At 44.5% G+C, this 14,380-nt stretch overlaps 1 protein-coding gene across 1 annotated transcript in view; it reads right to left on the bottom strand.

Moving 5' to 3' along the window:
• LOC139264812 (hippocampus abundant transcript 1 protein-like) overlaps window positions 1-14,380 on the bottom strand; it is a 141,677-nt gene that overhangs the window by 80,594 nt on the left and 46,703 nt on the right. The window lies entirely within an intron of this gene.

The raw sequence follows: 14,380 nt of genomic DNA, 5'->3' as shown, positions 1-14,380 counted from the left end.
CATTACCCCAGTTTAGTTTATAAGCTGTACCTCAAATAATTTCCAAGTTTCATTGTACAAATTCTACTTACTGGCATTTGTGTCTAAATCAAAAGCCACTAGTATATTTTGAAAATATGCACAACAACAACAACTTGTATTTATATAGCACCTTTAACTTAGTAAAACATCCCAAGGCGCTTCACAGGAGTATTACAAGATAAAACAAATAAATTTGACACCGAACCACATAAGAAGAAATTATGGCAGGTGACCAAAAGCTTGGTCAAAAAGGTAGGTTTTAAGGAGCATTTTAAAAGGAAGAAAGAAATCGAGAGGCGGAGAGGCTTTAAGGAGGGAGTTTCAGAGCTTAGGGCCCAGGAAGCTGATGGTACAGCCACCAATGGTTGAGCAGTTATAATCAGGGATGCTCAAGAGGACAGAATTTGAGGAGCACAGACAACTCAGGAGGTTGAGGCTGAAGGAGATTACAGAGATAGGGAGAGGCGAGGCCATGGAGGGATTTGTAAACAAGGGTGAGAATTTGGAAATTGAGGTGTTGCTTAACCGGCAGCCAATGTAGGTCAGCGAGTACAGGGGTGATGGTTGAGCCGGACTTGGTGCGAGTCAGGACATGGGCTGCTGCGTTTTGGATGACCACAGGAACTTTTTCTAGAGATTTTGACTGCACATTTCTGGATTTAGATCTTAATCTTTACTTTTTAACTGATACATTAAATGCATAATTTGCCAATCCCCAATCCTCGGTTATAATTTCCTTTCCAAAGAATTTTAGAAACTTGTAGTCACTGCCTTGGCTATTCCCTTTCTAGGTTTTCTCAATCCTCAGATTTAAACTGTGATTTGTTTACTTTAAAGTTTGTATGACTTTACTACTCTTTGAATAATAATCGTCACTTAATTGTTCTGTACCCATCTCTGGTGGTTCCACAATGACAATAACCATCTCCTCTGAAAAGTGAGACAAAAGTACTTAAATTGTACCCCTGACATTTCCTCATTATTCATAGAAACATAGAAAATAGGTGCAGGAGTAGGCCATTCGGCCCTTCGAGCCTGCACCACCATTCAATAAGATCATGGCTGATCATTCACCTCAGTATCCCTTTCTTGCTTTCTCTCCATACCCTTTGATCCCTTTAGCCTTAAGGGCTATATCGAACTCTCTCTTGAATATATCCAATGAACTGGCATCAACAACTCTCTGCGGTAGAGAATTCCACAGGTTAACAACTCTCTTGAGTGAAGAAGTTTCTCCTCATCTCGGTCCTAAATGGCTTACCCCTTATCCTTAGGCTGTGTTCCCTGGTTCTGGACTTCCCCAACATCGGGAACATTCTTCCTGCATCTAACCTGTCCAATCCCGTCAGAATTTTATTTCTTTCTATGAGATCCCCTCTCATCCTTCTGAACTCCAGTGAATACAGGCCCAATTGATCCAGTCTCTCCTCATATGTCAGTCCTGCCATCCCAGGAATTAGTCTGGTGAACCTTCGCTGCATTCCCTCAATAGCAACAACGTCCTTCCTCAGATTAGGAGACCATTTCTCCAGTCGTGTACGTCGCTTGTAAATATGGAGGGCTGGGGTTTCGGTTCTGCTCATTTCGGGGCGGTAACGGTGGCGGGACAGTAAAGTTGGCGCCCGGGAACAGGTCGCGCCTCAGTCAGCAAAATTCATCTGCTGGGCTCGGAGTGTGAGGTGGAGCGCTAAGGGAGGCGTTACACACCACTTTTAGGGCGCTAGGCTGGCTGAGCATCTGAAAATCCGATTGCCTCCCTCATCTCTTAGCATCCCTACCCTACCTTAATTATCCACGTACCACGAATGTGCCTACAGAAATACATTTATTGCCTTTAATGGGTTTTTTTTGGCCAATTTTCTCTCTTTGTTTAACCTTTCTAATCCATCTTTCTGTAGATTTCCTATATTCTTTATATTTGTTTTGGCTGTCACTTCAGTTATCTACTCTAAGCATGAAATACTAAGTTTCAAAAATGATCTAATCTCGCTACTTTCAAGCCACCAACTGGGTGTGCTTCATTATCCAGAACCAGGTCAAGTCGTGCTTCACGACCTGCTAGAAGCAGCAAATACTGACTGAACAGTCTTGAACACATACCAAAAAAAATCTCCGTTTTTACCATATTTAAATATAATCTTCCACAATTATGACTCCTTTGGGATTACATGCCACTAACTTACACATTTCATCCTCAATTTCCTGTCCACTATTTGGCTGTCTATAATATTCTCCCAGTAATGTGACTGTCTCCTTGTTATTCCATCAGCACAATCCAAAAGGAATTTTGTCTGGACCATTTCTTTATTTAAATCCTTACGCACTGGTGCTCTAACATGGTCTCTAATACTGTCATGCCACTTCCTTTCTGAACTTCAAACCCAGGAATATTTAATTTCCAATCTTGACCCAGCTGTAGCCGTACTGTGACTTGGTCATGATTTTCTATTTTACATAATAAAAGTAACTATTTTCCCAATCTACATTGTCTATAAAAAGGTAAGAATTTAACTGTGGACAACATGTTGAAACTGTAATGTTAGCAAACCAGTATAAAAAGTTACTGTAGTCAGAGTTTTCCAAAGTTATTTTTAAATGCTGCTTTGTTTTTATCCAAGTTTACAAAATTTCATTGGCACAGAAAAGATATATGTTATGTTACCACTTGCAATTTCAGCATTAGATAAATGTCATTTGAAAAATGTGTCCTTACAAGCTTTACCATTTTTTTAAAAAATAGCTACTGAAACAGAAACACATAGGCCCCAAGTTTCCACACGCAGCGAAAAAGACGCACCTCAGAGCTGGGCGCCTGTTTTTCACGCCGGAAAAAAAATGCGGTATTCTCGAGCTCCTTGGAGCTCGATGTCTGCTTGGTGCGGCGCACAGGGCGGAACCTACCACTCGCGCCGATTTTGTAAGTAGGAGGGGGCGGGTACAATTGAAATGAGGCTTCTTGGTGCCGGCAACCCTGCGCGTGCGCGTTGGAGCGTTCGCGCATGCGCAGTCTGAAGTAAACATTGGCACTCGGCCATTTTTAAAAGTGCTGCAGAAAAAGTGAAGATTTGTTTCTTGGACCCCTGCAAAGGCTTGTATTTTAATTTTCTTGATATTTCTGTATGTGAGGGAGTGCTTTTAGCAGCACTGCTGAATAAATCACCTGCTGAAATCAGTGAGTTCAGCTTTTCACTGCTAAACTTGCAGAACCGGTGCCTGCAAATTAAGGACTGTGTGTTTGGAGAAATAAAAGTGCCAATTCAACTTTGCAATGGATCAACTTCCACCAGGAACAAAGAATTTCTTGCATGAGGAAGCAAACCATTGCATAATATGTGGTGCACCCATTCTGCAAATTTAAAGATAAAGATGTCGATGTGGCTGCCTCTCCCTGTCCAAATGGCCTCAGTCAGTCCCCCTCACAGCTCGAAGGCTGCTGCTGCTCCCGGCCAGCCACTGACGCCGCTGCAATCCCATGGCCGAATGGCCTCACGTCCGCTCCTGATTCTTCGGCTCCCGGCCAGCCACTGACACCGCTGCAATCCCATGGCCGAATGGCCTCAAGTCCGTCCGGGTGCTGCATCTTCGCGGGGAATGAAGGCCTGCCTCAAGCACCGCAGCTCAGCTCGAAGGCTGCTTGCTGCCTGCCCCTGCCGTTGAGACACTGACGCCACACCGCTGCCTGAAAGGCCTGCCTGAAGCACTTTCACACAGGTAGGAACATGGTTTATTTAATCTTTTCTTATAAATTTTTATTCAGGTTGGATTTATTTGTATAATATTTGTATAAGTATAACTAAGGATTGATTGTAGAATTTAATGACTTCCCTTCCCCCCCTCCCCCCCCCCCACGTTCCCTACGCCTAATTTGTAACCTGCGTCTGATTTTTTTAAAGTGCAGACAAGGTTTTTTCAAGCGTACAAAAATCTTCACTTGCTCCATTCTAAGTTAGTTTGGAGTACGTTTTCACTGTGGAAACTTTCAAATCAGGCGTCAGTGGCCGGACACCCCCCCTTTTGAAAAAAAAATTCTGTTCCAAAGTGAAACTGTTCTACCTGACTAGAACTGCAGAAAACTAAATGTGGAGAATTCCGATTTCTAAGATACTCCGTTCGACACCAGTTGCTCTTAAAAATCAGGAGCAAATCATGTGGAAACTTGGGGCCATTGTTTCTATACAATAAATTACTGCTCAGAGAAAATAGTAGGCCATTCAGCCCTTCGAGCCTGCACTGCCATTCGATAAGATCATGGCAGATCACTCCCTCAGTATCCCTTTCCTGCTTTCTCTCCATACCCCTTGAACCCCTTAGCCGTAAGGGCCATATCTAACTCCCTCTTGAATATATGAACTGGCATCAACAACTCTCTGCAGCAGGGAATTCCACAGGTTAACAATTCTCTGAGTGAAGAAGTTTCTCCTCATCTCAGTCCTAAATGGTCTACCCCTTATCCTAAGACTACGGTCCCCTGGTTCTGGACTTCCCAAACATCGGGAACATTCTTCCCGCATCTAACCTGTCCAGTCCCGTCAGAATCTTATACGTTTCTATGAGATCCCCTCTCATCATTTTAAATTCCAGTGAATAAAGGCCCAGTTGATCCAGTCTCTCCTCATATGACAGTCCAGCCATCCCTGAAATCAGTCTGGTGAACCTTCGCTGCACTCCCTCAATAGCAAGAACATCCTTCCTCAGATTAGGAGACCAAAACTGAACACAATATTCCAGGTGAGACCTCACCAAGGCCCTGTACAACTGCAGTAAGACCTCCCTGCTCCTATACTCAAATCCCCGAGCTATGAAGGCCAACATACCATTTGCCTGCTTCACCGCCTGCTGTACCTGCATGCCAACTTTCAATGGCTGATATACCATGACACCCAGGTCTCGTTGCACCTCCGCTTTTTCTAATCTGCCACCATTCAGATAATATTCTGCCTTCATGTTTTTGCCCCCAAAATGGATATCCTCACATTTATCCACATTATACTGCATCTGCCATGCATTTGCCCACTCACCTAACCTGTCCAAGTCACCCTGCAGCCTCTTAGCGTCCTCCTCACAGCTCACACCGCCACCCAGTTTAGTGTCATCTGCAAACTTGGAGATATTACACTCAATTCCTTCGTCTAAATCATTAATGTATATTGTAAAGAGCTGGGGTCCCAGCACTGAACCCTGCGGCACCCCACTAGTCACTGCCTGCCATTCTGAAATTGACCCGTTTGTTCCCACTCTTTGCTTCCTGTCTGCCAACCAGTTCTCTATCCATGTCAATACATTACCCCCAATACCATGTGCCTTAATTTTGCACACTGATGTCTTGTGTGGGACCTTGTCAAAAGCCTTTTGAAAGTCCAAATACACCACATCCACTGGTTCTCCCTTATCCACTCTACTAGTTACATCCTCAAAAAAACGCTAGAAGATTTGTCAAGCATGATTTCCCTTTCATAAATCCATGCTGACTTGGACTGATCCTGTCACTGCTTTCCAAATGCGCTGCGATTACATCTTTAATAACTGATTCCAGCATTTTCCCCACTACTGATGTCAGGCTAACCGGTCTATAATTACCCCTTTTCTCTCTCCCTCCTTTTTTAAAAAGTGGTGTTACATTAGCTACCCTCCAGTCCATCGGAACTGATCCAGAGTCGATAGACTGTTGGAAAATGATCACCAATGCATCCACTATTTCTAGGGCCACTTCCTTAAGTACTCTGGGATGCAGATGATCAGGCCCCGGGGATTTATCGGCCTTCAACTTCCCAAACATAATTTCCTGCCTAATAAGGATATCCATCAGTTCCTCCTTCTCACTAGACCCACTGTCCCCTCGTACATTCGGAAGGTTATTTGTGTCTTCCCTCGTGAAGACAGAACCAAAGCATTTGTTCAATTGGTCTGCCATTTCTTTGTTCCCCATTATAAATTCACCTGAATTCGACTGCAAGAGACCTACATTTGTCTTCACTAATCTTTTTCTCTTCACATATTTATAAAAGTTTTTGCAGTCAGTTTTTATGTTCCCTTCATGCTTCCTCTCGTACTCTATTTCCCCCCTCTTAATTAAACCCTTAGCCCTCCTCTGTTGAATTCTAAATTTCTCCCAGTCCTCACGTTTGTTGCTTTTTCTAGTCAATTTATATGCCTCTTCCTTGGTTTTAACACAATCCTTAATTTCCCTTGTTAGCCACGGTTGAGCCACCTTCCAGCCACTTTATTTTTACAATTGCTGAAGTTCATCCATGTGATCTTTAAATGTTTGCCATTGCTTATCCGTCAACCCTTTAAGTATCCTTTGCCAGTCTATTCTAGCCAATTCACACCTCATACCGTCGAAGTTAGCTTTCCTTAAGTTTAGGACACTAGTTTCCGAATTAACTGTCACTCTCCGTCTTGAAGAATTCTACCATATTATGGTCATTTTTCCCCAAGGGGCCTCACAACAAGATTGCTAATTAGTCCCTTCTCATTACACATCACCCAGTCTAGGATGGCCAGCTCTCTAGTTGGTTCCTCGACATATTGGTCTAGAAAGCCAACCCTAATACACTCCAGGAAATCCTCCTCCACCGCATTGCTACCAGTTTGGTTAGCCCAAATTAATATGTAGATTAAAGTCGCCCATGATAACTGCTGTACCTTTATTGCACTCATCCCTTATTTCTTGTTTGATGCTGTCCCCAACCTCACTACTACTGTTTGGTGGTCTGTACACAACTCCCACTAGCGTTTTCTGCCCTTTGGTATTTCGCAGCTCCACCCATACCGATTCCACATCATCCAGGCTAATGTCCTTCCTTACTATTGTATTAATTTCCTCTTTAACTAGCAATGCCACCCCGCCTCCTTTTCCTCTCTGCCTATCCTTACTAAATGTTGAATACCCCTGGATGTTGAGTTCCCAGCCTTGGTCACCCTGGAGCCATGTCTCCGTGATGCCAATTACATCATTTCCGTTAACTGCTGTCTGCGCAGTTAATTCGTCCACTTTATTCCGAATACTCCTCGCACTGAGGCACAGAGCCTTCAGATTTGTCTTTTTAACACACCTTGTCCCTCTAGAATTTTGCTGTAATGTGGCCCTTTTTGTTTTTTGCCTTGGGATTCCCTGGCTTCCACTTTTACTATTCTCCTTTCTATCTTTTGTCTTTGTCTCCCTTTTATTTCCCTCTGTCTCCCTGCATAGGTTCCCATTCCCCTGCCATGTTAGTTTAACTCCTCCCCAACAGCACTAGCAAACACTCCCCCCTAGGACATTGGTTCCTAACTCAGGTATCTAAATCAATTAAAGATAATATTTTCAAAATCAGCTGCCAGTGTTTACATTTTGAAGTACAATTAATAACTCAAAGCATCTATACAGCAATTAACAGCCCCAATACAAGGCAGGTCACTCAGTAAGGCTAACTGGGGAACGGACAATTTTACTAAGCCGAGATGTGATTTAGCAAGAGTGGACTGGAAACAGCTACTTTAAGGGAAATCAGTGTCCGAGCAGTGCAAGGCATTCAAGGAGGAGCTAGAGAGGGTGCAGAGCAAATATGTTCCGACAAAAAAAAAGGTGGGAGTCCCAAATCTAGAGCCTCCTGGATGTCAAGGAGCATACAGGGTAGGACAAGGGAAAAAAGGGAAGCTTTTGTCAGATACCGAGAGCTCAATACTGTACTACAGAAAGCCTAAAGAAGTTATCGAAAGTGCAGAGATGTAATTTAAAAAAAGGAAATTAGGATAGCAAAGAGGGCATGAAAAAAAATTGACAAGTAAAATCAAGGAAAACTTAAAGATGTATTATGAATACATAATGAGCAAGAGAATAACTAAGGAAAGTGTAAGGCCTTTTAGAAACCAAAAAGGTATGTGAAGGCGGATGATGTGGGTATGGTTCTTAATGAATACTTTGCGTCTTCAGAAGACACGGACAATGCAGACATTGTAGTAGAGGAGTGTAAAATATTAGATGGGATGAAGAGAGAGAGAGGACGTATTTTAGGCCAGATTTTCATCATTTGGCCCTACAATTGGTTGTCCGGTGCTATTTAAAAATCAAGTTTTTTTTAAAACCACAGAAATACTGCTATGACTGAAAGCCACTATTTTAATCAAATATGACTGGTGGTAGGGCAAACTGTATTTTGATCTTATTTCTGCAAGACTCAAACTAAAATGGGTGGTATTTTTACACATGCATGGTATTTCTGCGCATGCGCGATGCGATTTCTCCTCCCCCGCGATTCTGGTCAGGTGACAGGATCAGGGGGCGCAGAGAGAGAGAGCGCGCGAGAGAGCGCGAGAGCATCATTATTGAAGGAGGGAGATGAAGAAACAGTTTAAAATCAGTATTCCAATCAAATTAAATATGCAGCATTTGGAGCAACCCCAGCCAGAGCTTCATCCTCGTATGGTGGGTCATCAAAGAGCTCAAAAATGTAGTTTGGGTGTCCTGGAGGCACCGGTTGCAGAAGTCGAGGTGCAGTGGGGACAATTGTCCAAGAGTGGCAAGGGAAAGCCCCCCACCACCTGTAGGGCGCAGAATTTGGTCAGCAATAGCTGAGGCTGCCTCCTCAGTTGATGACATCCACCAGGGGGGCCAGCAGTGCTGGAAACGGTGGAGTGACCTAGTTGTGTCCGCGAGAGTAATTATTATTTTTATTCATATTGCACATGTTTATGTAGGTAGGATTAGTGCTGCACCTTATTTGGCTCAAATGATTATTAAGATGGCTTTCTGAGATATTAAAAGATGTTTTCTGCACTTCAATGTCTTCATGAACCACTGCAGGTTAATGGGACAGATTTTTAAATTACTGTATTAAATGCACACAGTATGTTGCAAGTGTTTTGATGGCTATCTGCATTTGCCACAACAGCAGAAGGGCAATTTGTTTAAGCACTGCTATGGTCATTTTTGCAGAGGAAACGATTAACAAATCGGACCGAGCAGCGACGCACGGGGGGTGGCCCACCCAAAGTCATTGACTTAACCGAAGCGGAGGAACGTGTGTGGTAGCCGTGGTGGGTGCCCATGACAGGATGACTGCCCATGGGGGTGCTGATTCTGCAGCTGAAGCTAAGTGATGAAAAATCCACCAGCTGTGTTGGAGTCATGTAATTTAATGTTTGTATCATGTAATAGACTAATGTAGTGGATGTGAATTCGGCTGAGGGTAATTTCGGGTTAGGGTAATTTCATGTGGTGTCTCCCGACGACATATAATGCAGTGCTGGTGGTCCTTCAAATAAGCCTGCGCTATGTGACCATACTCATATCACCCTTCCCCCTCCCCTGCTGCTAACCTCTCATGTTGTTTTATATTTTGCAGATGAGGAGGCGCATACCTCTTAACGGATTGAGAAAACCCTGGTACGAGACAAGAACCAAGAGGAGGAGGAGGAAGAGGAAGATCAGGGGCTTGTTCATTATCTGGAAGATATAGGTGAAGAAGCTGTTGTGGGGGTGGGGGGGGGGGGGTGCAGGGTGTTGTCAGTGGGGTTTGAGGGGGAGTTGGGGCTGTAGGTGGAGGAGCATTTGTTTTTAGCGGGAAAAGCAGGGAATATTTTACTTGCGGCCAACACTCCCATAGGAAGGATCCACCTTCCATGGGGTCCCCGTCACAGATGCAGTGGGACCAACAGCAGCAACACACCCTGAGCACACAACACCATATGTCGCCTCGGTTGAGTCGGCAAAGCGGGTATGCCAACAGACAGGGAGGCTCAAACCTAGACTTGGTGGGACTGTCTTGAGAGAGAGTGTCGATCAATGTCGAGAGCTCCTCCAGGCCCTGGGAGGAATTTCCGAAAACATCGTCGCGCAATCTGCCCAACAATCGGCAGACATGTCGGAGCTGACTGTGACGATGAGGGAAGTAAACGAGCCTGTCAATGCCCTTCGACAATTGATGATCTTGCCTTTTGACACTGCACCCCCAAGTATCATACCACCCAGACCAACAGCACCTGTGGGTGGGGAGGTTGAAATGCTTTCCGACTCAGAAGCCGGGTCTTCTTCCACAACCCCGACCTTCTCCAGTGGATCCACATCTGGCGTCGCCATTGTCTCTCCTCCGACAACAGCAGTGCTCTGGATGCCTTGCTGCACAACGTCCTGGTTCCAATGCGGGTAGGGACAGGCAGTGGGAGTCTTGGCTGGAGGTAAAAGTAGTGCAGGGTGGGGGCTGATTTGAGCTGCTGACATAACACTTTTGCAGTGGTGAAAGCTCCACGAGGCTTCCCCTGGTGATCATGGCATGGGTTCATCACTAGGCTCCTCGGCCTCATCACCCCCCACCCCCCTCTTATCAGGAGTCCTCCAATTTTCTTACATATCCACAATAATCCACTAAAAGCCCCAAAGAACCTTAAATTCTAACTCTGAATTCACAACGATGTCGGTGCAAAACTCAACCTTCTCTCATGTGGAATGGACTGCAGCTCAGTTTTCAAAAATAGCGTCTGTAGCACTGAATTCTGATCAGATAAGACTGCACTTTTCTCGGTGGTATTTTAAACCAGTGGTAAAAATGGTGGTACAGGTGCAGCGTCGAGAATCCTGAGCCCTCGGGACCGAGGCCATTGCGGATTCCAGGCTTTTCCGGATTGTCGATCGTCTTTCTGACGTCACTATTCTGGAAACTCCAGAGTCCAGGTTTGGGTATTTCCGGATTTTGAAACGTGAGAAAGATGGGGAGGGGGTCCCCGCCGAAGAGCTGTTCAGGCTCGAGAAGCTGGCCAGCCCCATCGATGAGGTGTTGGGGCGGGCCCTGCCGCCGAGAAGCTGGTGTTCGGGCGGGCCCTGTCACGGAGGCCCCAAGGTAAAGGCAGCAGCAACGAGGTAAGGACAGCGGCAGCGAGTGAGGCGAGGCGAGGGGCGGTGAGGTGAGGCCAGAGGTCGGGCAGCAACAGCATTCAGAGGTCGGCAGGTCCGGATTCCAGAACATATTACGGATTCCGGGCAACCCTGCCACCAATCGGTCCGGAGTCCAGATTCCGGAACTTTGATGCTGCACCTGTATTGATGAATTTACCACCAGTGGTAATCTTCGGTGGTATTTTGGTGTTGCACACTTAATGCCTGGAAATCCCGGCCTCCCCGGGTCTGTACAGAGTGTGTACGGACCCGGGAAGGCATTGCAAAAGCCGGTTTTCAGTGCACAATGCGCATCCGTATCTTGGGAGCCAGGACATTCGCATGGGCAAGATTGCGGCATTTACCCATATCTTGCCCAGCAAATGTCCTGGAAACTCTTGCGCCTGATAAAAGCAGGCACATAGCCTACTTTTACAGGCGTAAGAGTTTTAAAACACACAATATCATAATAAAATAACATTTTTAAAACACATTTGATTGTTAAAAACCCTGCCCACTCAGGTAAGTTTACTTTAAATCATAATTAAAGATACATTTCTTAAAAAAAAATGTTTTTAAAATTTGAAAAAAATATATATTGTTTTAATGACAAATAACTTTAATTTAAATTAATGTTAATTATGTGGTGTATTTCTTTTTTTTTTTAATTAGTGTTTTGGGCGTTTGGGGGCTGTTTCTCAATCATAATAATGAGAACTACTACTTAGAGTTCCCATTATTATGAATGAGAAAATATTGTACCTGGATTGGCTGCCCAGAGCCATGTGACTCCAACTCCAGCTCTACGTCCATTCAGACGTGCACGCACTCCAACGCGCAGTGAGTAGAAGCCTCAGGATTGGGATCGCTCGTGGGCGCAGCAGGAACAGGTAAGTGCGCATCTTTTCTAACTTTTTCACTCAATCGCCCGCGGGAAGCAGCCGATCGGGATTTCTGGGCCAATGATGTCATAAAAACGGCCAAAAAATAAGATCGGTGTTTTTTTTTTTAAAACCACCTTTACCACCGGTGGTAATTCACTGATGAGTTTGCCACCAGTGATATTTTAGTGTTAAATTATGGAATCGCCGGTATTTCGGTGGTAATCTGCGATGAATTTACCACCGGTGGTAAATGATCGGAAAAATTACAAAAATCCAGCCCCAAGAGGTTTAGCATCTTTGAAAGTAGATAAATTGCCAGACCCAGATGAAATAAAACTTGGACATGTGGTGAACAGTGAGGAGGATAGTGATAGACTTCAAGAAGACATAGACAGGCTGGTGAAATGGGCAGACATGTGATAAATGAAATTTAATGCAGAAAAGTACGAAGTGATACATTTTGATAGGAAGAACGAGGAAAAGCAATAGTGACTAAAAGGTACAATTCTAGCGGGGGTGCAAGAAGGAAGAGACCTGGGGGTATATGTGCACAAATCATTGAAGGTGGTAGGGTACGTTATGAAAGCGGTTTAAAAAAAAGCATACGGGATTCTGGACTTCATAAATAGAGGCAGAGAGAACAAAAGCAAGGAAGTTATGAACAACCTTTATAAAACACTGGTTTGGCCTCAACTGGAGAACTATGTTCAATTCTGGGCACTGCACTTTAGGAAGGATGTGGAGGCATTAGAGAGGGTGCAGAAACGATTTACGAGAATGGTTCCAAGAATGAGGGACTTCAGTTACGTGGATAAACTAGAGAAGCTGGGGTTGTTCTCCTTGGACCAGAGAAGATTGAGGCGCGATTTGATAGAGCTGTTCAAAATGATGATGGGTCTAGACAGAGGAGAGAAACTGTTCCCATTGACGGAAGGGTCGAGAACCAGAGAACACAGATTTAAGATGATTGGCAAAAGAACCAAAGGCGACAGGAGGAAAAAAGTTTTTTAAATATAAACGCAGTGAGTGATTAGGATCTGGAATGCGTTGCTTGAAAGGATGGTGGAGGCAGATTCAATCGTGGCTTTCAAAAGGAAATTGAATAAGTATCTGAAGGAAAAGAATTTGCAGGGCTACAGGGAAAGGGCAAGGGAGTGGGACTAGCTGAAGTGCTCTTGCATAGAGCCGGCACAGGCTCCATGGGCCAAATGGCCTCTTGCCGAGCTGTAACCATTCTACTATTCTAAATGTAACACAGGCTGGTAAGAGGCAAGGGAGGAAATAGCAGAGGCTCTGACTGTCCCTTTCCAATCCTCTCTGGCTACAGGCATGGCGCCAGAGGACTGCTAACATGCCATTGTTTAAAAAGGGAGACAGAGATAGACCAAGTAAATGCAGGCCAGTCAGTTTAACCTCAATGGTAGGAAAAGTGGAATAAACTCTGAGGGACAGTATAAATCATCATTTAGAAAGTCACGGATTAATCAAGGACAGTCAGAGTGGATTTTCTTTTAATATAAACGGGAAGGTCGTGTGCGAGTAACTTGATTGAATTCTTTAAGGACATAGCAAGGAGGGTCGATGAGGGTAGTGCATTTTATGTAGTCAACATGGATTTTAGCCAGGCTTTTGATAAGGTTCCACATGCCACGTTGGCCAGAAAAGTAAAAGCCCATGGGATCCAAGAGAAAGTGGTAAGTCAGATCCAAAATTGGCTCAGAGGCAGGAAGCAAAGGGTGATGGTCAACGGGTTGTTTTGTGACTGCAAAGCTATTTCCAGTGGGGTTCCACAGGGCTCAGTATTAGGTCACTTGCTTTTTGTGATATACATCAACGATTTAGACTTCAATATAGTGGGCATGATTAAGAAGTTTGCAGATGATACAAAAATTGGCTGTGTGGTTGATAGTGAGGAAGAATGCTGTAGACTGCAGGAAGCTATCAATGGACTAGTCAGATGGGCAGAAAAGTGGAAAATGGAATTCAATCCGGAGAACTGTGAGGTAATGCATGTGGGGAGGGCTAACAAGGCAAGGGAATACACAATAAATGGTAGGATACTGAGAAATGTAGAGGAACAGAGGGACCTTGAAATGCAGGTCCACAGATCCCCTAATGTAGGACAAGTAGATAAGGTGGTTAAGGTGGCATACAGGATACTTTCCTTTATTAGCCGAGGCATAGAATAGAAGATCAGAGAGGTTATGCTAGAACTGTATTAAACACTAGTTAGACCACAACCAGAGTACTGCGTACAGTTCTGATCACCACATTACAGGAAAGATGTCATTGTACTAGAGAGGGTACAGAGGAGATTTACGAGGATGTTGCCTGGACTGGAGAATTTTAGCTATGAGGAAAGATTGTAGAGGCTGGGGTTGTTTTCTTTGGAACAAAGGAGGTGGAGGAAAGACTTAATTGAGGTGTATAAAATTGAGGGACCCAAGTAGAGTGGATAGGAAGCACCTATTTCCCTTAGCAGAGTGGTCAATAACCAGGGGGTATCGATTTAAAGTAATTGGTAGAAGGATTAGAGGGGAGTTGGTGAGGGCCTGGAGCTCACTGCCTGAAAGGGTGGGAGGCCCAGAAATGCTCATCACATTTAAAAAGTACTTGGATATGC

Source organism: Pristiophorus japonicus, chromosome 1 (genome assembly GCF_044704955.1).
Source record: "Pristiophorus japonicus isolate sPriJap1 chromosome 1, sPriJap1.hap1, whole genome shotgun sequence".
In the NCBI taxonomy this organism is placed as follows: Eukaryota; Metazoa; Chordata; class Chondrichthyes; family Pristiophoridae; genus Pristiophorus; species Pristiophorus japonicus.
Note: the sequence above shows the minus strand (reverse complement) of the source record. Positions and strands in the feature narration are given on the sequence as shown.